This window comes from Aythya ferina (genome assembly GCF_964211825.1).
Source record: "Aythya ferina genome assembly, chromosome: 1".
In the NCBI taxonomy this organism is placed as follows: domain Eukaryota; kingdom Metazoa; phylum Chordata; class Aves; order Anseriformes; family Anatidae; genus Aythya; species Aythya ferina.
The window spans coordinates 167143114-167169818 of record NC_140296.1 but is presented as its reverse complement, the minus strand read 5'-3'; the positions used below and the strand labels follow the sequence as shown (position 1 = coordinate 167169818).

At 36.3% G+C, this 26705-nt stretch overlaps 1 protein-coding gene and 1 long non-coding RNA gene across 12 annotated transcripts in view; both read right to left on the bottom strand.

Annotated features, from left to right (window-relative positions):
* The window catches only part of KCNC2 (potassium voltage-gated channel subfamily C member 2), a 99129-nt gene that overhangs the window by 48896 nt on the left and 23528 nt on the right, over positions 1–26705 (bottom strand). The gene's annotated exons all lie outside the window — the stretch shown is intronic.
* Positions 12238–13834, bottom strand: LOC311422056. Its single transcript, XR_014685167.1, has 2 exons — positions 13739–13834; positions 12238–12962 (listed from the first exon to the last, which is right to left on the bottom strand). It is a non-coding gene; the product is annotated as an uncharacterized lncRNA (long non-coding RNA).

Sequence of the window (26705 nt, the reverse complement as noted above, 5' to 3'; positions counted from 1 at the left end):
TTTAAATATTGCCCACAGTTGAAATTATCACACTCCCAGCATGCTGAAAGTCTTTTTCCTCTGGAGCAGTAATTTCAGCTCCTCCACATTCCTAACGTACATATATTTTAAAAGAGTTTTTTTGTTGTTGTTGTTGTTTGTTTGTTTTTTTGCTGTCATGGTTATAAAGAAAAACAAAAACAAAACAAAAAAAAAAAGAAAAAAGAAAAAAGTAAACCTTCTGAAAGGCTTGCAATAAAAAAGGACAGTAAAAACAACTAAAAGCAAACAGGAAGAAAATTGAGGATTGTGGTAATTTTTTGCAATACCAAACAGCAGAAATGCAATAGCACTACAGTTACCTTAGGAGTATACATGATCTGTAAAATGTTTGTAATATTTTATGTGAACATAGGGGTTACTAAGAGGAGAAGAGACAGTTACATGAACAGAAATGCCTGAAGAGGATATTAGTAGAGGCTGAGCTGACTAGCAGACTACTAAGCGTTGCCTAGTGTGGAGAACAGGCAGCTGAGAAGCAACTGGAAAAACATATCAATGGGGAATAATAGTGCAGATGACAATGAAAGTGTCTGTATACCACAGAGGCAGGTAGCTGCATGCAGCTTAGCTTCACTTCAGTGCTGCTGAACATCTTCATTTAAGTACCTAGTTAAGGAGCAAAACTTCCTCAATTTTCTGTACAGGCAATGGAAAAGGAGAGTCCGGCCTGCCTATGGTGGAAGAACCTCCCCAAAAGTGTGTGCATCTCCCACCAACCCAGAGGTATTAGTTTTGAGCTTGTGGTTTACAGGCTCCTGGAAATTCTGGGAGATCTGTAAACTTCTTCTGAGAAGTCTGGAGAAGATGGAGATCAAAGCAAAGAGGACGGTAAGCTCGGCAAAGCCAATGACTGACCTTCCAGTCACTGTGCCCGCAGGTAGGGGCATGCTGGAGGATGGGATGGATTTGGGTAGAAGAGCCTGAAGTGCTGTAACAACCAAGATCAATTCACAACAAAAGTAGGAAAGGAAATATACTAGGTTTTATATTTTTCATAGTATAAATCCAGGTAGGAATAATATATCCCCTTGGCTGTTTGAATATAGATTTGATTGCACACAATACAGCAAAAAAAAGTTGCATGTAATATAGCAAAAAAAAAAAAAAATCTAAGTTGGGACAAACAAAAATACTTTTGCCAACCATCATTCTTAACCACAGATGCCTTCAGGAAAGCAATATGCTAGATAAGGAACCAAGAACAGAATTACTTTTCTAAGGAGAGAGATGGGTATCTCAGGAGAGCGATCCATCTTATTTTGTCGTTACAGAATAATGTGGTTATTCTCGTTGATTACAGTGAGAGTGCAGACACTAGCTAGATGTAGACAAATAATATTTAAATAGATTAGATTAGGCAAAAAGCATAATATACAAATTGACTTATTCTACCTCAAGTTATTCTAAATCTGTACTATCCCCTCTTTCCCACATATTGTTGGCTGGGATCAGCATTTCACTAGGCTAAGTACAAACATTATTACATGCAGTTATATATTCAGTGACCTGAATGCAGAATGTCAGACAACTTACAGCACTATAGGAAACATGGTCCCCAACCACAAGCCATGTAAAGCAAAAAAACAGAAGTTAAAAGTCTATCACAGAAATTTTGTCTTTTCTTAATTATGATTCTAATCTGTGTATATATTGACTGGGAATTATACAAGCATAATAACCTGAGACTAACTAGAGTTAGAAACTGCTCAGTGTCCCTACACACAATTTGTATTTTGTGCTTCATGCAGTTGCCCAGGGATAGGCTTTAGGAAAACACTGAGTTTGTTCCTCTAGTAAAGTTGTTTACAAGAGGTTTATATATATAATATTGCAATGAACATACCTGGCTCTGCCAAATAAAAGCATTTAAAACTTCTGGGATTGTTCTTGGAAGTTGTGATGAGGGTTAATGTGAACTATCAAAAGGTTTTAAGGACAAAAGTCAGCTTATTTGTTTTGGGGCAAGTAGATTATTAAAATCAGTAAAGTATTTCAGACTTTCATCTACCTGATTATGAACTCCTGAAAACACTTCCTATGCTTAACACTCTGCGCTGGCATATAAATAAAGAGCTAGCTGAAACTGAAATCAATAGGTTTCTGTTGTTGCTGTTGTTGTTGTTTGGCAGAGGGAAGTTGTGAAAACCTTATTTTTGATTAAAAAAAAAAAAAAAGTAAATCAAGACATACCTGCCCTGGCAGTGAAAAATAACAGAAATGGACCATGCATATGCCATGCATTCTTGGACTATTGGTTAGGCACAACAAAATAAGGTCCTTTATGGGACCTCACTGGGACCCCCTTATTCAATGTAAGCAGAAGATTTTCTCGGGAAAGTTCACAGTGTAAGGTTTCTTGAAGTCCTGTTTGCAAGTCCCATTCATTGACAGATGCATTGTTACCATAAACAACTGAGTATGTATTTCAGTTTATTTGGCAAGATGAATCTCTCTTCACCCTAGAGAAGCCAGGGCAGATGGTAATTCCTGCTAGAGGCCAGGTTGTTGGAAACTTAAAAACTAGAACAAATCATGTTTTCCCCGTGAAATTAATAGGAATATGGCCGAATCACTGGGTTCTACTACGCAGGCAATTACACTGTTTATTGAGTTAGGGAGAAGGTGTTGTTCAATCCATTAGGAACAAAAAGGAAGAAAGATAATTTAAAGTCCAGATGTCTTTCAGGCTCAGTGTGAATCTATTATTATAGTCTGGATGAGTAGCCAAAAGATGTTTTACAAACCTGACATAAATTGCTAAGAATAATTCTACCCGTATTCATTAGGAAAAATAAATAAATAAATAATAATTAAAAAAATCTGGTCCAACAGTGGTTACACAGATATCTGCCTCTTCTGATTTTTATGTTTAAATGGAAGGGAATGGGAACTCTTTCTTAGAAGGTTGATAATCTTCTCTTGATGGATTTTTTCTGAATTTCTCTAGAGATCCATCCAAAAATGTGCCTATATGCAAATGCCTGTGTGTTCAGATTACCTATTCAGCAAACTTTCAGTGCATATTCATAGCAGACGGTGCACGTGACATTTCAAATCTTCCTGTCTGGAGAGTCTTCTACAGTTTGATGCCACACAATATAAAATCAGTGTGGTTTCACCTACAGTTCAGATTTTTAAGAACAAGGTTTCTGTAAAGCCTTTCAACTTTCATATTTTTCCCCTTAAGTCATTGCTTTCAAAAGAAGGTCAGAATAAGAAACCATATATTCCTAGCTGATAGAAACTGTCATATTAAGATAAAGACCTTCATCTGCAAATAATATTGTTATTCTTTCAGGAACTACAACTTTTCAAATTCCTTTTGAAAAGCCAACTTTAAATTCATTTGTTTTGATTCTACTCCAAATTAAATACCCATGATTTTCAAGTCAGTGCTATACAGGACAGAAATATTTTTAAAGCTAGGGTTTACACAGTTATAATTTGTCATGTGCAATTTTTTAACTCATTTCTCTCTTGTGCACAGTTAGCTTTAAGCGTGTAAGAAAAAGAACAGAGTAAAACATTTAGCCCAGTTAGTAGTAACTTCTTTACATAACCCAAACAAATGTCCATGCTGAGTTGGAGAAACAGAGATGATGAAATATTGCACATTTCTTGAGCTAGAGAGTACACAAAGCATCATTTTTAGTCTACCACTTACACTGTACTGACAACACAGTAAACCATACATGTGTAGGAATGCCTTGTGAGGGAGTAATATTACTGGCTTAAAATCCTGTATGTGACATTCAAAACTACATCTAATATAAAAAGAAAGAGGTTGGCACAGTTCGTCCTGCTTATCAGCAGATTAGTGGCTGGGCTAATTCACACTACAGATTCCTCACAATGTACAGAATAGGATCATATAACCTAAGACTCATTTAAAGTTCATGCCAGGGATGGTAGAGGCTTCCATTTTCATACAAAAGGTGTAACCACTTATACAGGTTACTACCTCTTTTTGAAATCAACACCTGGATTTTGCATTTAAGAAGACCTGTATTTTCAAAAGGTTGCTCATTTCTCCTTTTTATTTATTACCTTGCAATCGAGTACTTTGGATACTTGCAGACATGAAAAAAAATATTAAAAGAGCTTCCTTCTGGATCCTGCATGACTTCTTCCTTTTACCTGGTTTACGTGCTTCCTACTTTTCACTTACTATGATAAACCATGTTAGGGATAGAATTTTCAAATATTTTTGCCTACTATTAGATAATATTTGCCTAATTCAATAAAATTTTATCATTTATTTAGAAAAAAGTTAATTTGAATACTTTCAGTATTTTTTTCTAGATGAACAGATTTGGCTTCAGATTTCCCTCTTTTTGCATTCATTCCCTGAGAGGTTAGTCACGGCAAAGACAGTACCTTCCCACTGACTGATTTGCCACATCATCACCAGGAATATACACAGAATATTTCATTTTCTTTTCACTAAGGCAATAAACCCTTAGAGACACTTTAGCAAGTAACATGCATCTCATTAATTTATTATTCACTTATTTTTAGCTGTTTGTTTCATTTGCACAGACTGGCTCTTAAGTATTTTACCACAGGACAATAAATGCTCTAATTCAGAGTAAATCAAAAACAGTAGTATGCTCAGTCTTAATGGGAGGGATATTTTAAAACATTAAGCTGTTTGATGGTAGAAAAACAGTTCACACACTGATGTGAAATTAAAACTGATTCAAATGTCAAAAACAAACACTTTGCTCAACCAGAGTGCCTCCAAAGAATTTCCATTCTCTGCTACCCCAGATGACAGGACCTCTGGGGAACTCTAACAGCAATTCCAAAATCAAATAATCAGGATGGGCATAAAGCAGCAGAGCAGACCATCCAAAATCCTGTGCAAGTTAGTTAACTCAGGGTTTTTCCCATTTTCTTGTTTGTTCAAGGAGTTTTCTTGCTGCATATACATAGTAAAAATTGAAAATTATCACAGTTGGAATAAACCAATTATCAACTTGGACTTTCATGTGTGACCCAAAAATCACACATTTCTAGCTCTTCTACAATTTTCTCTAAGTTATTACTCTGATACATGAGCTACTCAATAGTGTGCTTTATGCTCTAGATTAAAAAATAATTAGTGTGGTAATCAAGTTAATTTGAATTAAGGTAAATTTTCATACAGAACTAAGTTGCTACTTTTCCCATCTAACACATCCACAGGACTTCACATAATTTGCAGCATTGCATTAGTTTAGGCTTCCCATATACCTTTACCGTTTCATTTTACAGAAACAAAAACAAAGACGTGTAAAAATATTAAACAGCTTCCTAAAGTTTCTTCCAGGACTGGAAATAAAGACTGTGTCTGACTTACTTCTTTGCTGTAATTATGAGCTTTTTCCTCTAAAATACTTTTTCATAAATATTATCTACAGAAGTCTTGCCTTATCTGTCATCCCCTGCTAACATTCCAGTTCACCACTAGCTTTAGAACTCCTCTGTTTTGGGACACAGGGAAGAAAAAAGACTGAACTATGCAATCAAAAAAAATCAGCCTTAAAGTGCAGTAGTTTCAGCAAAACATGACAATTCAGCAATAAAGGCATTGGAAGTAAATTGGCTCAGCATGCAGGGGAAAAGAACAGTTCACAAACATAAGTACAAATATTTTAGTATAGTTTCTATTCACACATTTGACATTACTGTATGTGTTTACTAACTGGTTAGTAAGCAATAGCTAATGCCAGAGGCAATTAATATACATCACATCTACCAGATATCACCTACAACTTATGCATAAAAACTATTCAGACACCATACATTTGTTCAGACTGTTTCATCTGATCATAAAAATCCTTTATCCTAATACTTTTTTACCTTTACATTAATACTTTTTTTTTTTACCATCCACTATACTCCTAGGCGGGTTTAAACCCATATGTGTCTGCACCACCCCAGAGTCATTTTGTTGCACAGGAGCCCCATGGAGCTAGGATTCAACACACACAGTATAGCCCTATATTTATAAAGGATTGCTTTTTTTTTTTTTTTTTGGTATGGAAATCAAATACATTTAATAGATTATATTTAAATATTGGCAGACAGCACTGTTCACGTGTAATCTTTCAACTCCAGCAGCTCATAAAAATGCTAACCACAGACTAAAACACTGGTGAATTATGTACCAGATAGGCATTTGCGAACAGAGTCTTGCTTAGGTAGAAAAGAGAGATCATTAATAGACAAGGTCATGGTCAACAACAACATCAAAACAACAACAACAAAAGACATGGATTTTTAAGGCAAAGAAGCAGCAATAGAGCAAAAAGCTTGCATTTCTATTCAGCTAAAAAGCTTAATAGCAATAAACACTATTTAAGAACATGATTCATACTTTTATCATCAAATCTCTTAACTGCTAAGAGAAAACACTGAAAAAAATGAAACTGTTTGAGCAATTGCACAAACTGTAATGCACAAGCAGAAAAGGGGAGGTGAAGTTGCATGCAGTGTTTGAACTTTTCCATGTCCTGACTTTTGAAGTGTGCAAGTCTCATGACTTTCTTCTGCAGTCTCACACAGCAGTAAGCCTGAGCATCCCCAGAGGCTTTGCATGGCCCTTTGAAGCTTTACAGACCTTCTTTGTGCATGGTGCTATTAATAGTTATCTCAGAACAATCTCAGAAATCTCAGTGCATCTCCAACACAGAGAATTAAAAATAAGTTATCTACTGCTATGCACAGACTTTTTTAGAACTTGTTGAGCTCCAGTGAATTTGATTACACAGATCAAGATGATAATAGGAATTCACTCTTTCACTAACCTGTGTGATAATAATAAGGAATATCAAGAGCTGACAGTCAGGTTTGCTGTCAGACATCCTTCCCAGCTTAGAACCCAGACTGCAAAAGTTCTCCTTGAAAAGCTTCTGTGTAAATATTCTTGCAAGAGGACAGATTTATTAGAAAAGTATTCCTCCTATTTGATATTTTAGCTATATGGTGTTTTGTAGTAATTGTTTAGCCTTTTTTCATGCTGCTGTCAACAAAATAAATACATAAATAAATAAAAATAAAAGTTTGCCACAAGAAAAAACATTTCCTTATTTTACCTATACTATTTGCCACATATACCAGAAAATTTCACAGTCAAAAGCTTAGTTAGACTGTCTGTATGGATTCAGAAATCAGGGTGGAAAGACCCTTCTCTCTTGACTGAATTTGAGTTCAGCCTACATGGTTTCTGTCACAGGTTTTCAAACATTATATGGAGTATCATTTTGCTGCTCAGGTAGCCTTTACAAGCTTCTTTTAAAAGTTTTTCATACCACTAGCTATGTGCTTTCCGTGGGTGGGAACCCTGACCTCACACCAGTAAAAGACACTGCAGGTAGTATTTCTGATTTTTCCTATCTAAAAATAATACTCCCTTTTCTCTCTCAGAATTAAATACAAATTGTCTCCACAAATTGCCCATTAAGTAAAATATGATAAATTATCACATTATTTTCAATGTGCTATGAACAGCTGAAGAGAAGGGATTTGAATAAAATATCTCAGCTTTAGTTACACTGCCATTTTCTCAAAGTTGCAAGAAGGTTCCTTTCCTCAAAGCAGTTTTCTATTTTTCCCCGTACTTATTTTATCTCAGCCACGAGTGCAAGATTAAACATTTCTTAGTATCAGACAAAATGTGACGTTACAGAAAGATTTAAAAAATCCTATGAATCAGTTTGAAGGTGAAAATTAAGAGGGAAAAGAATAAATACAGAACATGTGAAATCATCACAAAAGAAGAAGCTGTTTTGCTGTGAGTCTTGTAAATATATATATATATATATACACACATGTATATATATTCTTGCCCTATTTTAAATACTGGAAGAGTACCAGAAATATCATTTCTTTCTAACTATGAATGTGATAAAATCACTTGGAGTGAAGGGTACTTGCATATTTGGCACACAAGGACAGCTAACTGCATGAGCAGTTAACAAATTGTTCAAGTCTATTTCAGCTGTTTCTTCCAAAAAAAAAAAAAAAAAAAAAAGTGAAAAGGGCTTTGAAGCTTTGAATGGGATAGAAATCCTTTGGATACTTTATGAAGATCTTACATGGTTTGAATCATCATGCTTGTAGTTTGGCTTATGTTTTTCCATGAAGCAGATGGAGTGATAGCCAAGGGAAGAAAAAAAAAAAAAAAAAAAAAACAACTGTGGTTTGTTGTATAGCAGGGAGAAGGTTAAGCAGGATCCCAGGCTTTGGGAGAATCCAGTGCTGTTTGCTGGTGTATAACAGAGTCTGACCATGGTGCACAAACTGGGAGTGCTGTGTGTTAATGCCAGGAATGGCCTGACTGGGGACACCATAAAGGAAAGTGTGTTCAGTGCACTCCTGTCCTCTAACTCACAAACTCCTTAAAGAACAACATGGTAACTGAGACCAAGTACAAGCTGCACAGAAAAAATAAAATAAATAAAATAAATAAAATAAATAAAATAAATAAAATAAATAAAATATTTTGTTGTTGTTGTTCCAACAAGTTGAATAGTTGATGAAGTAAAGCTAAAAACACATTACAAACTAAAATTACTGTTTCCTGGACCTGTCATTTGGGATACCTGGCCATGAACTCTTCGTTTAAAGTTTTTCTACAGTTACATAAAATTGCAGACAATTTTTTCTAAAGTATGGTGTGGCACAATAGCTAATAAACATCAGAAAATCGCATGAAATCTCCTACTAGTTAATTTATCACACTAGGGAAAAAAAATCATACACAACAAATACTTTTATATGGATGGTTATTTCCTATTTATACTTTGACTAAATGCACTAATTACATTGTAAACGGCCTGTGACCAAGAGCAATCTGCATCATATTGCGTCGCTGTTGTCACAGAGAAGTGAACCTCCAGAGCACAGAGGGTTCAGTCCCTGCTCATCTCCTGCCCTGTTCAGGCAGGGCACTGCAGTAGGGTCAGGCAGGCACCATCGTGCTGCATGGCTCCGATGTGCAGCACACAAGGGCTGGTGGAGCTGCAGCCTCCACAGACCACCAAACAAACACCCTCTACGTCGTGCTTCAGAAGTCACCGTGCAGTTCAGCCGCCCACCTCTTCCTGCCTCCTGATTTTTCTTTTTTCTCTGTGCCATGGCCCCTTGCCATCCAGCCCACCAGTGCAGCAGGTCCAGCCATAGGATCCAAACCCTCACAGCAGCCGAGAAACACAGTACCGAGGAAGAAGGTCCATCTTAAAGGCCAGCTTAACTACCTTCAAAAAGTTTTCACTTTTTATTGCATATTTTGTGGCTGCTCGTAGTCTTACCTTCATTTAGAAATAAATATTTATATATACAAATATGTATATTACCTCTAACAGAATCACCGAAGTGCTCTCATCTCTTTCGATTAAAAAAGTAGGATTTTTAATTATTTTTTAATCAGTCTATCAAGAAATCTGACTGAAAATTTTAAACATTACAGCAACATAAGGCTTGTGAACAAATAAAATCCCCTGTTGTAGGAGCTGTTGCAGCTAGAGATCACTAAAATACTAGTGTATACTGGCCAATGTGGAATATTACTCTGCTGGACTAAAACTAGTGCTGTCTTATCTGTAACATAAAAATATAGAGATAAATTTGAAAAAGAAGCACCTGAATAGCAAGGAGGTTGTAGGTCAATTTGTAATTAACACTAGTTTTTAAATACACTCAGCTAGAACTTTCTCATACATCATCTCACACTAACTGGACCAAAATGAAGTCTTCAGAAAAGCTTTTGCAAACTGTTCTATACTGTAAAGATGAAAACCGTTCTATTGTCCCATTGCGGATTAATAATTATTCTTTCCCTTTATTCTGCCTACAGTAGTATTTCACTACTTCTTTCCAAGCCTGCCAGCTGCTTTAGTTTTAGAGCTGTTTTCTCAGGAAGGCAATAGTTAGGTAGCCTGACTTTTCTCCCAGACACAGCAGTTCAGTTCACCGTGCACATGATACAAAAGCTACCCCAGTCAGTTCCAGAAACGAGGACTACATATCACCCAGTCAAGGCAGAGTGACTGGTCCAAACCCTAAATCTTGGCAGGAAGGTGCTGAGGCCAGCAGCAGACCCACCCCACCCCCTCACCCCCCCCTTCAGCCCCAACCCCACAGCTCATCCCAGAGGTCCGTGTGCTCAGTGAACCCCCTTGCTTCGTGGTCAGACAGTACCCATCTCTGGCAGACAGCAATTTACGTAACGATGACAAATGTGAGTGAGCAGCTGTCAGCAGTGCTCGTCGTGGGTGCATCTTGCAGTATTGACAGCCTGGCCCTTCCCTTCTGAAGGGGAAAGAGTGTTTTCAAACCACCGACATCAACACCTAAAATCACTTTCCTTGGCATAAAAATAGCAAGGGGAAGCAATAATGACCACAAAGTACTGACTGGAGAGGTAGCAAAAAGATACCCTTGACTATTTTGGAAGATACTGGAGTGACTTGGTGGTACTACTCTTTCCCAAGCTGTTTGTTCTTTGTCCTCTCCTACAGCTTACCACTCCCTGAGGAAAATAAACGTGTAAGCTTACTTCATTTCAAAGCAAAGCTTTTCATCTCAGCATTAACATACCTTTCTAGAGCATTTTGAAAGACCCAAATGACAAATGGATAAATAATTATTTCTTCATCTTTTGGTCATCATAACCTACATCCTGGTGATAACCCACAGGTAACTGTAGCACCATCTTTGACGTCTGCAGTAAAGGGGAATCTGTCTTTGCCCTTAGCAGAGGAGGAAATTGTCATTCAGGCTTTCATTTAATGGCCACATTTGAGCATTGGTTAAAGCTGTGCAATCATGCATAGGTCAATGCACTGTCACCACGGTATGTAAAGGCATCCTACAGCTCATCTTTTTAGATTCTGATTCTCCCACACTAATAAAAAGAGAAGCTATAAACTTAATTAACCACTGAACATTAATTTGCTAATAGTTACAATCTCTATTTTTCTTTAGATATCAATTCATTTTAATGTCAACTATATAGCCATGAACTCTCCATGCTTACAAGAATACTCAAAGTAATATAAAATATTAATTTTCCCACCTTAATTATTTCATTTTTTTACACTACCAGGTATCTTGTAATATATTTTTGTGTGTTTCTGGGCTACTATTATGAAGTTGAGTTGCCATAGTGTCTTTCAAAACCAAAATGGGAAATTGATTTTTTTAAATGTTCCATCAAACTTTGTCCAGCTATAAAATAAAGTAAGATGAGCATCCCATCTCCTGTCTATGAATAATGTGAATAAAGTTAGGCAATGGCCAAATAACATACCTTTTTTTCTACTGCTGCTTATATTTTCCAGTTCATTCCCTTTAAATCAAAAAGAGTCAGTGGAGCTTTATATACTGTCTCTCAGAACACACACACAAAAAAAATGGAATTTCAACAAACATTCATTTCAAGCCAAATCAGTTTCTGATTAAATGCAATCTGCAAAATTGAAAGTGGTGCCAATACACTTCACATGTTCCCCTCATTTTCAGCTTTCATCACTCATTAGCATGCAATATGAAAATCTTCACTTTCTAATTATCCTCATATTTCTCAACAAATAGTCGTTTCTGTTATCAAGTTCCATGAAAAAAAGTGCATTCTTTTTAGCTGAAAAAGAAAAAAAAACTTTTGACCTAAATCTATAGCCTTACTTTTTTTGTTCAAAGAGTGATCGGTATCCAGATGGCAGATTTTCCAGCTGAAAATCACAATGGAGAACAGGTGTACTTGAAAGCACAGTTAGTGAATTGAAGCAATTGGAGTCCAACTACGCAGATACACTCTGTAGAGTACCCAGCCCACCCACATAGCCATTAGCTCATTTGCCCATTAAAATGCAGAAACTTAATAAACTACAATTTTGCATAATTCATAAGCAAACAAATTCCATCTGTTTTACCTTCAGAGTCAGTGATGATTAAGGGGCATGAATGTATTGAAGGAGCGGTACTCTACTGGTATAAACAAATGGAGAGAGAAAGAATAAAGGCTTCAAAGACTTGCAGCATTTTCAAGCTCACTTGCAAAAAGAAAAGTGGTCAGGACTTGAAAATTTGAAGAAGGGTTCAGGGAATTCCAACACCCCAGCACTTAATCCTCACATCCACCTGTCCACCCTTTCAAGAAAGGTATGCACAAAAAACAAAACAAAACAAAAAACAGTGCAAATGGGAATATATAGTATTTTTACTGTTTATAAGTTCTATCTTCATTTTTGTTGATAGATCTGCCAAGGAAAAGTCCCTAAAAGAGAGACAAGCCCAGACCCATTTATACAGTCTTCTCTTTAGGCCATGTGAATTGGAAGAAAGGCAGCACACTCAGTGCTTCTTCTGCTCCCCATGAGGTTCAGCATCACATTATCCCTTCATCAGGTTGTGACAAAACCTTCTGTTCCCTCCTCCAACTGCTGTATGTGCAGACGTTCATGTTTCATTAAACAATTCGCAAACTATCCTGATTTTCTTTTTAGGTACACAACGGTGTTTCAATCCTCAGTTTCAGAAGAGGAGTTATGGTTGCCATACATGTTTTGTATGGATTTTGGCTTATCCCTTTTTCTGATTTACAGGGTAAACATACTTGGAAAATGATTGTCCATTTTAGGATTTAGAGACATAAAACAAAGATTTATGGCAGATCTGTAGCTGATGTAAACCGTCTATTTTCCATGGATTTCTGCCCCCTTCCCCTAGCCATGAGCTGCTCAGGTGCTTTTGCTGTCTTAGTGCATCTATGCTTTGCTGCGAGGGTCCATTTTAGAATTTGATTACCAGTTACTGATATTTCCATTAAAAAAAAAAAAAAAAAGAGAGAGACAATTATTCAGCTGCTGGTTCTTCTTTAGATCTTCTGGCCACCTCTGAACTACAGCTGCAGAATGATTGCCTGGTTTCAGCATCTGTAATAAATAAATGTTGGCAGCTGCTGAAGGCTTTCCTGTCCGCTGCCTCCAACTACAATACATGCAGATCACTCCTTTACTTCTGTTCTAGATGCCATGCATGTGACATGACATCTGGGGAACTTGTACTGGCATGTTCAGTTAACTCTCCTGACATCTTGCCACAGAAAAGAGAACTCTCTGATTAACATACAAAATAACAGTAAGATGTAAGCTAAGCAGATTTATGATAGGAAAGAAAGAAAATACCCTTTAGAAAAAGAAAAAGGGCAGAGGGTAAAAAAAAGCTCTCAAGAGTTCCCAGGGAAAAAAAAAAAAAAAAAAAAAAAAGTCATAAAACACTATTTTAAATTTGCATTAGGATAATTTGAACAGATGCCTGTCAACAGGCAGTAAAAGAAATTCCAGTGCAGTGACAAAATAATTGCCTAGACAAAAAAGATCATGCATTCCCCTAACATACCTCTAGCCTCAAAGGAAAATATGGATGCCAGCAAATCTCGCCAGCCTAAGGCTTGCCACCCCCTGATCAAAAAATATGATCCATCACAACAGCTCTCTCTGCTAAAGGCAGGAGCCCTTTTCTCTCAATTGCCTAGATGATCTACATAATAAATTTAAATTCAAAGGGAATGTATTCTAAATCTATAAGCTCTGCTTTCTCTGTTTCTTCTGTGAACAAGGGCTTACACAGACAAAGCCTTGTTTATTTCCTCTATTTATGACTTTTAATCCAAGAAAAGATATTATTTCTACCTATAACTCATATTTACCTTCCATCTTTAGTACAGCAGAACTACAACAACATGACTGCCAGGCCTAGGCTGAACTTCTCCACAGAGGTTGGCCAGTTTCTCTTCAGCTAGTTCCTCTGTCAAAAATAAATAAATAAATAAATAAATAATAAAAACAAACAAACAAACAAACAAATTGCCAATATCCCAGGTTTCTGCTTCTATTCTCAATTTAGAAAGCTACAGAATGTTATTGTTCACAGCAGCAAAAAGGGCTTGAACTGTATCTTAAATCTGATACCCAGCATTATCATTTCAGAACTTCCTTTTTTCTTCTTTTTTCTTCATCTTTTTTTTTCTTTTTTTTTTTTTTTTCCCCATGAACTGCCCCAAGACTAAAGAATCCTTCATGATCTATCTGCTGTTTAGCTCAGTTTTTCACTAAGGGAACCTCCAACAGATGAGGTCTGCCCTCAGCAGTGAGGACTACAAAATCAATGGGAATAATTTTAGGTTTGTGGGAGATGAAAGGCTGATTCACACATTTGAAAACAAAGCTCCCCAAAAGGAATAAACAAAATAAAAAATGCAGGTCTTGCACGTTTGCTACATGGTTATTTTTCATCTCACAGAATAAAATATTCATGAACTTTCCAATATGAGCTGCCTACTGCTCAGGAAAAACTGTTAAATATGTAGTAGGATGATATGCTGTGTGAGCTTTGTACATTTAGACATTCAATTTTTTATATGATGCTTTTAGGATTTTCATGTATTTCACAGTTTTATGCACCTAAGTTCCTTACTAGTGCCTCTCACAAAAGGCATTATATCACATGGAAAACAGGCAAAGAAGGTTGGAGAATTTTCTTTTTTTCCATTCAGCCAGGAACAGTACTAAAAAGGTAGAATTTGTGTCAGACAGCAGAGCAAAATGCAACTAAAGAAAGCATCTCTTTAAAGAATAAATATTTTAAAGGAAAAAATAAAGTCATTTGGAAATTTAAGCTGAGAAGTAGTTTAGCAACCCTTTAGATTGCATAACTTGCAGAATTAAATATCTTCATCTCACCTCAGATAAGAATTTCAATTGTACAAGCAACATATAGGAGAAAACTGTAATTCTCAGTTTACCATCTGTATCTACCCATGTACAAAATACCATGGTGCATATTTTTAATAAACTGGTCATCCTAGCGCTGTCCAGACCAATCCCTGCCCCAAGGAAGGACCAGCCTCTAGACCCTTCTCAAGGTATTCATATCTACAGCCCATGTGAATTCAGGTCAGATCACAGCACGCTTCTTTTTCAGCCCCAGAGCTACACGATGCTGCCTCCTATACATCTGACAGCTTCAAAAATGTTGGTATCCAGGAATTTTATAGCTAGAAATTAGATAGAGTGCTAGATAATTAGATAACATTTCAAACAATTAGATAGTAGTCCAGGCAAAAGCAGCAGTTTTATTTCCTATGACAAGCCAAGCCTGGACCACTGCTCCATTCAGAAGATTTTGAAGCAGTTTTTAATGCTAAACACTCCCATAGCTCACAAATAATTGATAATACCATTCAGGTAAGCAATTCTTGCTGATGTACATGAAAGAGCAATCATTAGTCAATGTTTCATAACAGCTGCAGGCTATTCAGTGACAACAGAAGTTCAAAATTTCTTAATAAACACAAAAATCTGTTGTTTGAAGGAGACCTATTGCATGATAAGGTGAAATATTTGTGCACTATCTTGGCACAAAGAAAATGTGCAAATATTTAAAAATGAATGAACATTAAATCAATTTAGTTTATAGAGATTTACCTTTTTTGAGAGAGATTCATCCACCTCAAAACTAAAAATATTTCGGGGGGAGGGGGTTAAATTTCATGACGCAATGGAACTGTAATGCAACAACTACTGAAAGCAGGCTCCTGTTGCTTTTCTGTTTTGTTGTACTTAAATGTAGGACCTGTAAATGCTTTGTCTTTCAAAATTATTACTGCCTAATGAATAAAAAAGTAAAACTGCAAGAGGAAAAATACAAATTTTTCCCAGTGATAAGAAAAAGCACCTTTTATATAATGTTTGTAGATATTTCCTACATGAGAAGGTTGTTGCATTTTGTTTTGTTTTTTGTCATTCTGAAAGGAATATTTTCATTTTCTCTTCAGTATTTTTCAAAAACCAATTTGCATAAAGCAATAATCTGTACTACACACTCCACTCATAAGGAATTACATTAAAAATGTTAATTAGGTCATAAAATTCAAACACTCAGAAGCTGGAAATGCCAGGCTCACTCATTCAGCCCTCATTCACAGGAATAGACCATGTTGCCAGCGTCATGAACCCTAATCCCTTGTAACTGAACGCAACTAAGGAATACTTTTTCTTTTTTTTTTTTTTAAAGTGCCCCCACATTGCAAGCAACAAGCACTTTACTACACCCATTAAACAAACAAACAAACAAAAACACAATACATCTTACATTTCCATCATATAAGAGACCTAAATCTCAAAGAAAGTGGACCAGACCCGATTCTGCAATGGAACTAAAATGATAACCAATGACCCAACCAACGCCTGCTTTTCAAACCTGGGTGGGAAATCGTGCTGCAGCCACAAAGCTGGTAACAGATCTAAGCACATGAGCATGACAAACCACACCAGGGACTGATGGTGCTCTGGTACTTCTCATGGCATCAGCAGATCCCACCAGTTTCTCCTGGCTACCTACTGCAGCCTCTCTTATACTGCTACAAATAAAAATGAGAAACTCCTGAGAAGACAGGATGTACAACGGAACGTCAGGAATAATCCCAGTATGCAAACAGCAGAAGACTCGAGGGCTGGGATTAGTACAACAATGGTACAAATAGATGCTGTCAATACCAGTCATACTTTGAGCATACTAGCAAGCTGGACACACCATGGACTAGTTGTTTCAATTTCTAAAAGCCTTGTCACCCAGTTTCATCCATGAATTTACTAAACTCTACATGAAATGTTTTTCCTCTTTGCTGTTAGATGGCATGAGTTTTCATAGTTCCATGAAAGCCTAAATTGTTCTACATCAACATTTGATTTGCCAGCAGAGCCCAGAAAAAAAAAAAAAAAAAAGGTGCTAAAGTGCATAAAATTAGGCTGCTTATAATCCAAGGCAATGCTCCATGATGTCTAAGCACATATTCTGTGGCTGCTGAAAAGAGGGGATTTTTACTTCCCAAAAGAACTGTAATTATCTTCCATAGGCAAAGTCTGCAGACTTCTTGTAGGCCAACAACTGCCAAAGTCAGTCTTAGACAGTCTGAGTGTATGTATTCATCTCAAGTAGTAATCATTTCAAGGCACGTATGTCTCATTAGAGCAGCAAAAAATTATTTACATGAAGCCTGATGCCCCTACAAAAACCTGCAGGCTTCAAATGAGCAAATAATGATACTGGAAACCGATCTATCTAGTCTTCCTTTTTCCTCTTTACATAAAAATCAAGCCATGATTTTTACTTATTTAAAAATAAAAACATAAATACAGAAATTTTATTCATAATGTTGTCAGAGGTATAGAAGAGCCATTTCCTGCGTAAATATTTTTATTTTAACAGAGAACATGAATTGGCCAAATTGGCAAACCTTATGTTTACCTGTTGTAATGACAGATCTGTTTATTTTCCACAAAACCAGATTCAAATTTGACATTTAGCAAGGATGAAACTAAAGCTGTTGCTCTTAACCATTGCATCCAGAGGAGAAAAGGCCTGATACAACCTTCTATCCTTCTACCACAATGCAGAGCCTTCCACAAGAGTGATGACAGAGGGAAGGGTGGGGCAAAGCAATGCAGCAGCCCATGGGAGGCATGCAGGTTTGGTACCCAAGCCAAAGACAATTTCCCTGACTCTCAAAAGCTTTACACTAAAATGAATTAATTACAATCAAATGTTGTTGCTAACACTCCTTTTCTGTCTTATTTCAGAGCAGAAAAAAAAAAAATACTTAGTATAGTTAAATTCTGAAAAACACGACAGAACAGAAGTGCATCCAAAATTGAGGGACAATACCGTGATAGTTAAGAAGCATTCCTGCAAGCACCTTTTAGTAGTTTAGGAATGATAGTGAAGAGTGGTGATTATGAGCTAATAATGACACACAGAAAGAGCTAGCCAGACAACACTATTTTCTGAAGGTGACAGACTACAACAAACAAGAGACTTCAAGGCCTACAAGAAAGCTGGGAGGGGCTCTTTATCAGGCAGTGTAGTGACAGGACAAGGAGTAATTAAATAGTTTTAAACTAAAAGATGGTAGATTTAAATTGGATATAAGGGAGAAATTCCTTACTATAAGGGTGGTGAGGCACTGGCACAGGTTGCCCAGAGAAGCTGTGGATGCCCCATCCCTGGAGGTGCTCAAGGCCAGGCTGGATGGGGCTTTGGGCAACCTGGTCTGGTTGCTCATGGCAGGGGGTTGGATTACATGATCTGTGAGATCCCTTCTAGCCCAAATCATTCATGATTCTATGACATGAGTTTTGGCAACAGCCATGTGCAGTCTCTGAGTCTACTACCCCTCAGAACCTTCCTTAAATTTTCTATATAATGAAGAAACGTCTAAACGCTGAAGAAATACAGATACTTCTCATTAATCCATGTCAGGTTTCTATTGCTAGAGTACTGTGTTCATTGTTCATGGAGATTTACCAAAATGTTTGCTGCTGTTAAACAAGAGATTTCACATGCACTTCTCAGAGACTACACAATTACGAACCCAGAAAGACTACACAACTTTTAACTGAGAAAAACTATCTTGCCCTTTGGCATGGAAGGCTAGGTTAATAAGATTCTTCCTCATGTTGTGAAGCAAGTATCTGGATGTTTTCCTTGCTGTATTTCTGCTTTTCTTAAAAGCAAGATACTCCATTCTCCAAAAATAAAGCTACCCCACTGACTGAAAATTTTAAAAAGAACTGCTTACCTTGAAAATTTTAAATTTCCAGTAAATTTTCATGTGAATGACATTTAGACCCTCATTACTAAGGAGTCATTCTCTTTTATCAATTTTTCTGCCAGCAGAGGTGACACTGTAAAAGTACATTGTTTTAAAAATTAATATTAATTTTATTCGTGGCTTTAGAGACTTATTCTAATAGGCAGTAGAGAAGAGTGTGCAATAAGAAGGTGTTGTTTTCTCAGAAACAAACAAATTTTAAGAAGAATTACTCTTTTTCGAGTAAAATCAAAGCTTTTTCTTTTAATCAAATGAGTGATAATGTATTTTAAACACCAAAAACACATCAAAATGTAACACTAATAAATGACATCAAATAGAATATTAAGAATACTGTTTTCTCATATAGCCTTAGAAACTGGTCCTCCGTCTTTAAGATCTGTATGGAGAGGCTTTAAGTGCCTTCCTAGCATGACTCTTCTCAGAGAAGTCAGAGCCAGACTCTTCCTGGATGTGCCCAGAGACAAGCAAGAGGATCTAGCACAAGAAATGAACTTTAAACATAAGGAAAACATAATTTACTATGAGGGTGGTCAAGTGCTGGCACAAGCTGCCCAGAGAGGCTGAGGACCCTCCATCCTTGGAGATATTCAAAACCCTGAGCAACCTGCTCTGGGTGACCTACTCTGAGCAGGCAGTTAGACTAGATGATCTCCAGGGGCCCTTTCCTACCTCAGTTATTCTCTGAATCTTCCACAACTTCTTGGGAGCGCTAATGATCTAATATACCATGTTATTATCTTCTGTATGTGTGACATCAGCTCAGCTCTTTTCTAGCCTAAATAATGGAGCTAATAAACAGGCAAGCCTTTTGGCTTGACTCTAACTTAGAAGTACCTTCCTGTTTTCAGCTGGGCCAGAATTGAAAATAGAACTGTGTCACATGGGGGAAATGTGGCTTGCACTTCTAACTAAAAGTTAGGAGAAAAATAAACTAATAGTATGGCAACAAAAGATATATTGTATCATCAGATTATACAATGAACTATCTAGCTAAAAAGAATGAGTATGAAATCAATATCTTAATAAGGTCTAGGAAACAGTCCCATCAGCTGTAACAATGACTTTTAGCAGTAAGTTGATAGTAAACTTAGAATTGTTCACAGGCCCAAAAACAATATTACATTTTGGCTTCCATCCCATATTAAATTAATTTCCAAAGCTTTGCATATATGCCCATCAGTACCTCATGACAAACTGTCAAGAAATTGCCTTTTATGCACCCTATTTTGGTATAAAATCATAATTTCCTTTTGCCTCACAAAATTAAGCTATTCTCCCAAGCTAATTTTCCATCGAGTAGCTGAAGGAATCAACTACTTTTCAATGTACTTTCTTATCTGACAGCAGAAAACTAAGGAAGTGAATACTTACCAAGAACAAAGCCATGAAATTCTTACATACAAAACTGAGACTTTTTTCCTACTTAATAAAGGACAATGATATTGATAAATATACATATATAATTATAATCCTGAAATAAACCAAGAAATATCAATAATAGTTTTCTTGTGTGTCTATTAAAGAAAAAAAGTTAGCTTCTATTGTGGTATAAACCAGGGTCATTTGCCTGAACTATACCAGCATGCAATAAACCCAGTTTTACAGCAGTTTGCACAATGGGTGATATATCTGACTATTGACATCTGTCAGCCAGGATTTGCAAGGCAGTTTTAATGAGTTAGGCACTAAAGCATTCGTATGCAATTCAAATTGGCACATAGATTTTCTCCTTTGAAAATGGCACCTATGAGCCATGGAGAACTTCAGCAACAGGGAGCCAAAATACCATTTAGTTCTTCATTTGGAATAAAGGAATTCTCACATGATACCAGTTTTATTCATTGCTTGTACGATAAAGACAATCAGTTGATACTTCTGTTGACTCCAAAGCTGTGATGCAGCCAGATGCGTAATTTCACTCGTCAAATGTTCTCCACAAATGTTTCCATGTTAAAAAAAGCAAATTTCTCTCCAGTATATGGTTCTGATCCAGAGCTAAAAAATACAACTGCCACAGATCAGGAAGTCGTGCTACATTCAGAACACAAGCAAATAAAACGCGAATCAAAGTGACCCCTCCTGCAATTTCTCTGGGATAGTATCCCCTTTGGCATGTTTCTTGTGCCTGAGACTATTTTTAAATGCTTATCAGGAGAATCAGACCACCCGCCTTTCCATCAGCAGGATGCATTTGGTACTCCTGTGTTCGGATCTAATCTCACTACTTACTTGCTAATGGAAACTTAACAGGCTTGAAGACGGTGATTAATATTGCAAGTTAGGGTTTCTCCTACTCTCTAGCAGATTCCAATACTCCCATAAGCTTCAACATGCCTGCTTTGCCTTATGAAGATCTGCAGCATCCCATCTGAGCAGCAATACATTCCAGTGTCAGCTCTGATGTCCAGTTGTGCCCTGAGACACTTGGTGCTCTTCCTTCAGCATTTCCACAAGGAGGAAAGGCTCAGCATTACCTATGAAATCATGCCACAACAGCTTGCTTTCCTATTTCTATCTGTTCCAGTGGCATTTCACCTGCTCTTAAAAAATAAAAATGAAATATTGGAAAGCCCCAAATACCTGATCTGTTATGGTAGAAGTTTAATTAGACCTAAAACAAAATTGAAAGTGTCAGCAATATCTTTTCTGAAGTGCATTTAGGTATACTCCATGTAATAATAACAAGACATGAAGTAAGTAATGAAATTATTACCGTAGGAGTGAAAATCGTTTTAAAAGAAAGACTATTATTCATACTGAATATCACATGTTTAAATGACTGGCATTGCATTAATAATTATAGTAGTTATCACTCTCCATTGAATAGCAAATATATTCAGATTACTAGCTTTATTATATTACAGCAAAAATAAAAAAGACAGATTTAACAAATGTTACTGACTAGCTAGGGTAGTCATTTGCCAAATTCTGTTCCCATTATTAGTAGCCAATTTGTTTTGAAGTCGCTGAAAAGCTGGGTAAGAAAACTGTTATCAATAGACATGTTTTACTGATAGAAAGCCAAATATATATAAACATATTGTGAATTCAAAAAATACATTTTAAGTCTCTCTTGTTTAAAATACATTTTAAGTCTCTCTTGTTTTTTGTCACCTTACTCTATCTGTCCCAGATATGATAGTAAGTTAAGAAAAATTAAAAGCTTGTTTCAGTCTCCAGTGTTTTATGATGAGCAAATTTTGTATGTAAGGGAGATGGATGCAGTTTGCAAATGTAGTTTACAGTTCTGTTTTCTATTACAAATAGAGAAGCTGGGGGCACCTTTACCTTCACAGGCTGCTTCAAATCATTTCCCTTCATTTCCCATGATTATCCTGGGCACTTCTCCCCTTTGCCCATTAGACTACTTGGAAATTTTAAAAAAGTTACAGTGCTGTAAGGTCACAAACATAATAACGGTCTTGTTGGCTAAATGTTGAAATTACACAGAAAGCAAGACACCAACTCTGCTGCAGAAAGTCTATTGTCTAAAAGCTACTGGTTGTACCCACAGCAGTTATTCAACGATGCAAAATGAGACTCTTCCAAAAACAGAGCTAGTTCACTGTACTAAACATCTTGTGAATTAGACTTGTGAGTCCTAACAAACCTGTTCACTACTGCTTGTTTCTCCCAAGGGACAGAAGAGACAGTAGAGATACTCCATCTTGCCCTTCCAGACACATATATGCATTTTCTAGTTACCTCTCATGCCTCTTTCCTCACCATATTTCATTGAAGAAAGGTCTTCTTGACATAGAGAGTACAACCATGAGGTTTGTGTTGCCATGAGAAGCCCCTCACACTGCATATTCTGGAAAAGCAGTTCAGGAGCACCCTAAGTCCCTGTGCAGACCACTACTCAAGCTCTGGAACAATTTGAGAAACGAGGACATCCAGTTACTAGGGAGTGTCTGGAGTTCCCAGGTGGGGGTTGTGTTTGTTTTTGTTTTTGTTGTGTTTTGTTTTTCCTCTGTTTTATTTGCTGCTCCAATCATTCAATGAACTTTTTAACCTCAAATATTCAAGGTACGTGTTTTCATTAACTTAGCACTTACTTCTCCCTTCAGCAACATCACTCTAAAAGGAAATTGTTCTCTCACATTGTGAGTGCCAGAAAAACACACTGCTGCATCTCTCAGATGAAAACCTTCCAGCAGCATCAGGAACACAGCACTCCTGGTAAAACATCTGCTAGACACAGTTAACCTTGACAGTCCTGTGAGCAGAAATATTAAAAAAAAACGGCCTGTGCTGTGGGCATATGTGTCTGCTGGTGCTCCTGTTTAAAAGGCCTTCACCTCAGACTTCTTCCGTCTTCATTACAACATCAAACAGATTGCTGAACTGAGTTAACTCATATTTCAACTTGTGCAGCGGTGACTGAACAGGAAACAGCACTGAGCATAGTGCTCACAAGGACCACAATTTTTTCTTTTTTTCTGTTAATACTAGAACAAAATTTCAAGACAATTAGGGATTGTTTGGTGGGTATTCCTTTACACAACACATTCTTTGTGCCATCATTACACAAAATCTCATATATCTGCAGGGCACTCATACAGCAGCAGTAACAAAAAAAAAAATAAATAAATAAATAAATAAATAAATTTCCCGCAACTAGTAAACAGTAACTCATCTTGCAAAGAACAGTTCTGGTCCAAATTTCTGATGAGTTTCTAATTTTTCAATCTTGGTGAGAAATTTCCATTTCAGTGAAATAGCATTTCACCTGCTTTGAGTTTTCAAAGTCATTTAAATCTTGAAAACAGGACTCCTGGACAACAACATTTCCATGCATACACAAATTACAGAAGTGTATAAGAAGAGATTTTGAGTAGGCATTCTAAATAGGTGAGCAAAAGCAACTGATTTCCCTTCCAGAAATGCCTTTTAAAGAGCTTTTCACTTTTTTTTTTTCCAGGGGTGTATCTAAGGATGCTACTTTTTATTTCCTTTCAGAGAGAAGCCCTTCCCTAGCCAGCATGCAGTCCTGCTCCATTAGCTCAGACTGTTGCGGTTATAGAGAAATTAACTGTTGTGATTTCTCACATTGAAACTTCAATTATTCTTTTCCACTTGTTTTGTTGTTTGTCTTAATAAAATGTAAAAGTTATCACAATTGATAATATTTATTTATGCCTTGTCTATAAAGAAATTCTATTCCATTTCAGCTGGTAATTGGGCCATCTCCGTTACTATTCACTTATTAATGCAGCAGAACAAAGCTCACCTCAGCAGTTATGCACATTAATAACAGCCTATTACCCACATCACCTTCTTATGAATCAGTAAGCCTAATGACCAAACTTTGAAATGAGCAGAACAGAAATATTTCTGCATAATGAACTTTGCTAAAAAGCCAGTAACACTTCATAAAGACTCACCACCTCCAATTACACATGCTTTTACTGAAAGATATTCAAGTTTACATATCAAATCTCTAAAAACATTTTTTTAACTTATCTATACTTGAGTCTGAGATTTAGTAAACTCATCATGACCATCAAATGTACCAAGGTTATTTTTTGTTTGTTTGTTTTTAACCCCTTGCATGCCTCTTACTTCTTTTGAAACGCTAAGCTGCAAACTCCATTTTCCCTTTGACAGGACAACAATTTCACCAAAATTAGTGAACTTTCACCAGAAAACTGCTGGCAAAGTGCACATGGCCTTGACATACTGGCACACAATTCAGACTGGAGCAATCTGTCAGTTTTGCTTCAGGCATTTGATGCCCAGGGTGCTCTGCCACCATTTGCCATTTAATGCTGCCTAACCATGGGCCGTCACTTGAGCAATAAAAATAATGAACTTATCAGTTTCAGGAACACAAAGAAATACTAGAATTTAACATGAATGAGTCTATAATATACATATTTCTGTTTTTCAGGGGAAAAAAAATATTTTCTGTTCAACACTGAAATATTTAAATCTTTTTTTTATCTTTCATTCAAATTTATAATGAAATTGCTACTGAAAATGATGTTTATTAATTAAAATTAATTAATTTTTTGTGTTTTTAAAATTAATTAAATTAATTTAATTAATGTTTTAAAATTAATTAAAATTAATTAATTTTAATTAATTAAAATTAAAATTAAAAACTGATAAAAATATTTACTCATTTTAAAAGTATTGCCCCTTCCTAATATTTTTCTTTCTCCATACCTACATTATCAAAATAAATAAATAAATATAGCTTGTCTCCTTTAAGCTTCAGTTTGGACAAATTCGTTACTGACCAAGGACTTGGTCAGAAATAAATACTGCCAAACATTTCAGCTACTTTTCATAGATTTGAATGCACTTCCATGTATGAAACACACACTACAGGAAATAAAACACACACTACAGGAAATAAAATTATAGCTCTGATTCAGGAACGCATGTAAGCACATTAAACGGGCACTTATCTGCATATACACAAACTTGAAGAGGAAAAACATCAAAGGCTTGACAAAGCTGGAAGAAGAAACTGTTGAATGAATAAAAATATTTGGAAGATAAAATCTGGTCGAATTCAAGAATTTGGAAGGTATTCCAGACGCGTTTTGTTATTATTTTCAAGTCTTTTTAAACCTGCTTTCAGATCTTGTTTCAGGTAAAAATTTTGCTATTATTTCCCATGAGAAAAAGATAGACCTTTTAATAACAATGAAGTATTTCTGTCTCAAGCATGCACTATAAATTTTCCCTGCACTTCTTTAAATACGTCATTGGATTATCACTGGATTATTTATAAACTAGTGCAAATTTATTTGGAGTGTAGATATGGAGCTAGAAATTGGCTGGCATCTTCTGTTATGTAGGAGAGGCTTGATTTGTGTCACAGAAATTGTGAGTGATGACCCTGAATTTGGACAGTAGGGTATGGCACCCCCTTGGTCACCTTTCAGAGTCTACTTGTAAGAAAAGTAAAGCTTGCTTCATGACTCTGACTAGAGACTGTGGAGCAGAAATTCATGACTGTAAATCAAGGCTGCACATGAAAAATGTTCCAGTTCCCCAGTCAGATCTTTTTGGAGGACCACTACTCTCTTTATCATCTGAATTGTGCCCATCCCACTATTGCTACAAAGCAACTGTAATACAAATGCAAAATAACTTCAGTCTACATTGCCTTGCAGCACAATTCTCTTAGCTCACAACACTTCTGTCATAGGGGACTCGTTTTGTTACTTGGTGTTTTAACAGCTACACATAATGACAATGTGGAGTAAGGAAGAAAGAATGTCTGAAAATAAATAAATAAATAAATAAAAATAAGGAGTACACCAGATTTTAAGCTATAATCTGAGGCCACTCTCTTGTTCTACAAGCGTATGATCACAATCTATGGGTAAATACACATTTTCCAAATTTATTTGACTATAAGTATATTATCTCCTAAATATTAACCATTTTTCCACTTCTAAAAACTTTAAAAGTAACACTGCAATTAAAAACAAAATATAAAATGAGCATGAATGAGAATAAAGTATGGATGATCTCATCCAAGGCAATTGTTTGTTAATTTATAACTCTCCAGATACACAAGTACAATTTGAACTTAAATCCTAAAGACTCTTTGTGACCTGAAAGAATTTGGAAAAATGTAAGGAGACAAGCAAATTAAGGCTTGATGTTTCTTGTTTATGGCTTCAACTCAGTCTCATCAGAATCTGTTCTAGTCATACCAAAGCACTGAACTGAAGTGTAAATCTATACTAAATCTCTCCATCTCCAATTTAATCCTATTACATTTTGGTCTCTTTGGTATAGGCACTGGAAAAGCTCACTTTTTTTATTTGCAGCAGCCTATTGGAACTCCCCTATGTCTTTCTACAGCATCCTAATCCCTAACACAAACATTAGGTCCTTTATCCTTTCCTATAGGCCACGATTTCTAAATCTTTGATTGCTTTGGTGGTCTGGGCTGTCTGCCATTAGTACACATCTTTCTATCATTGTTCCATAAGCATTTTAATAAATGAAAACAGAAACTGCCACTTACAGGAAA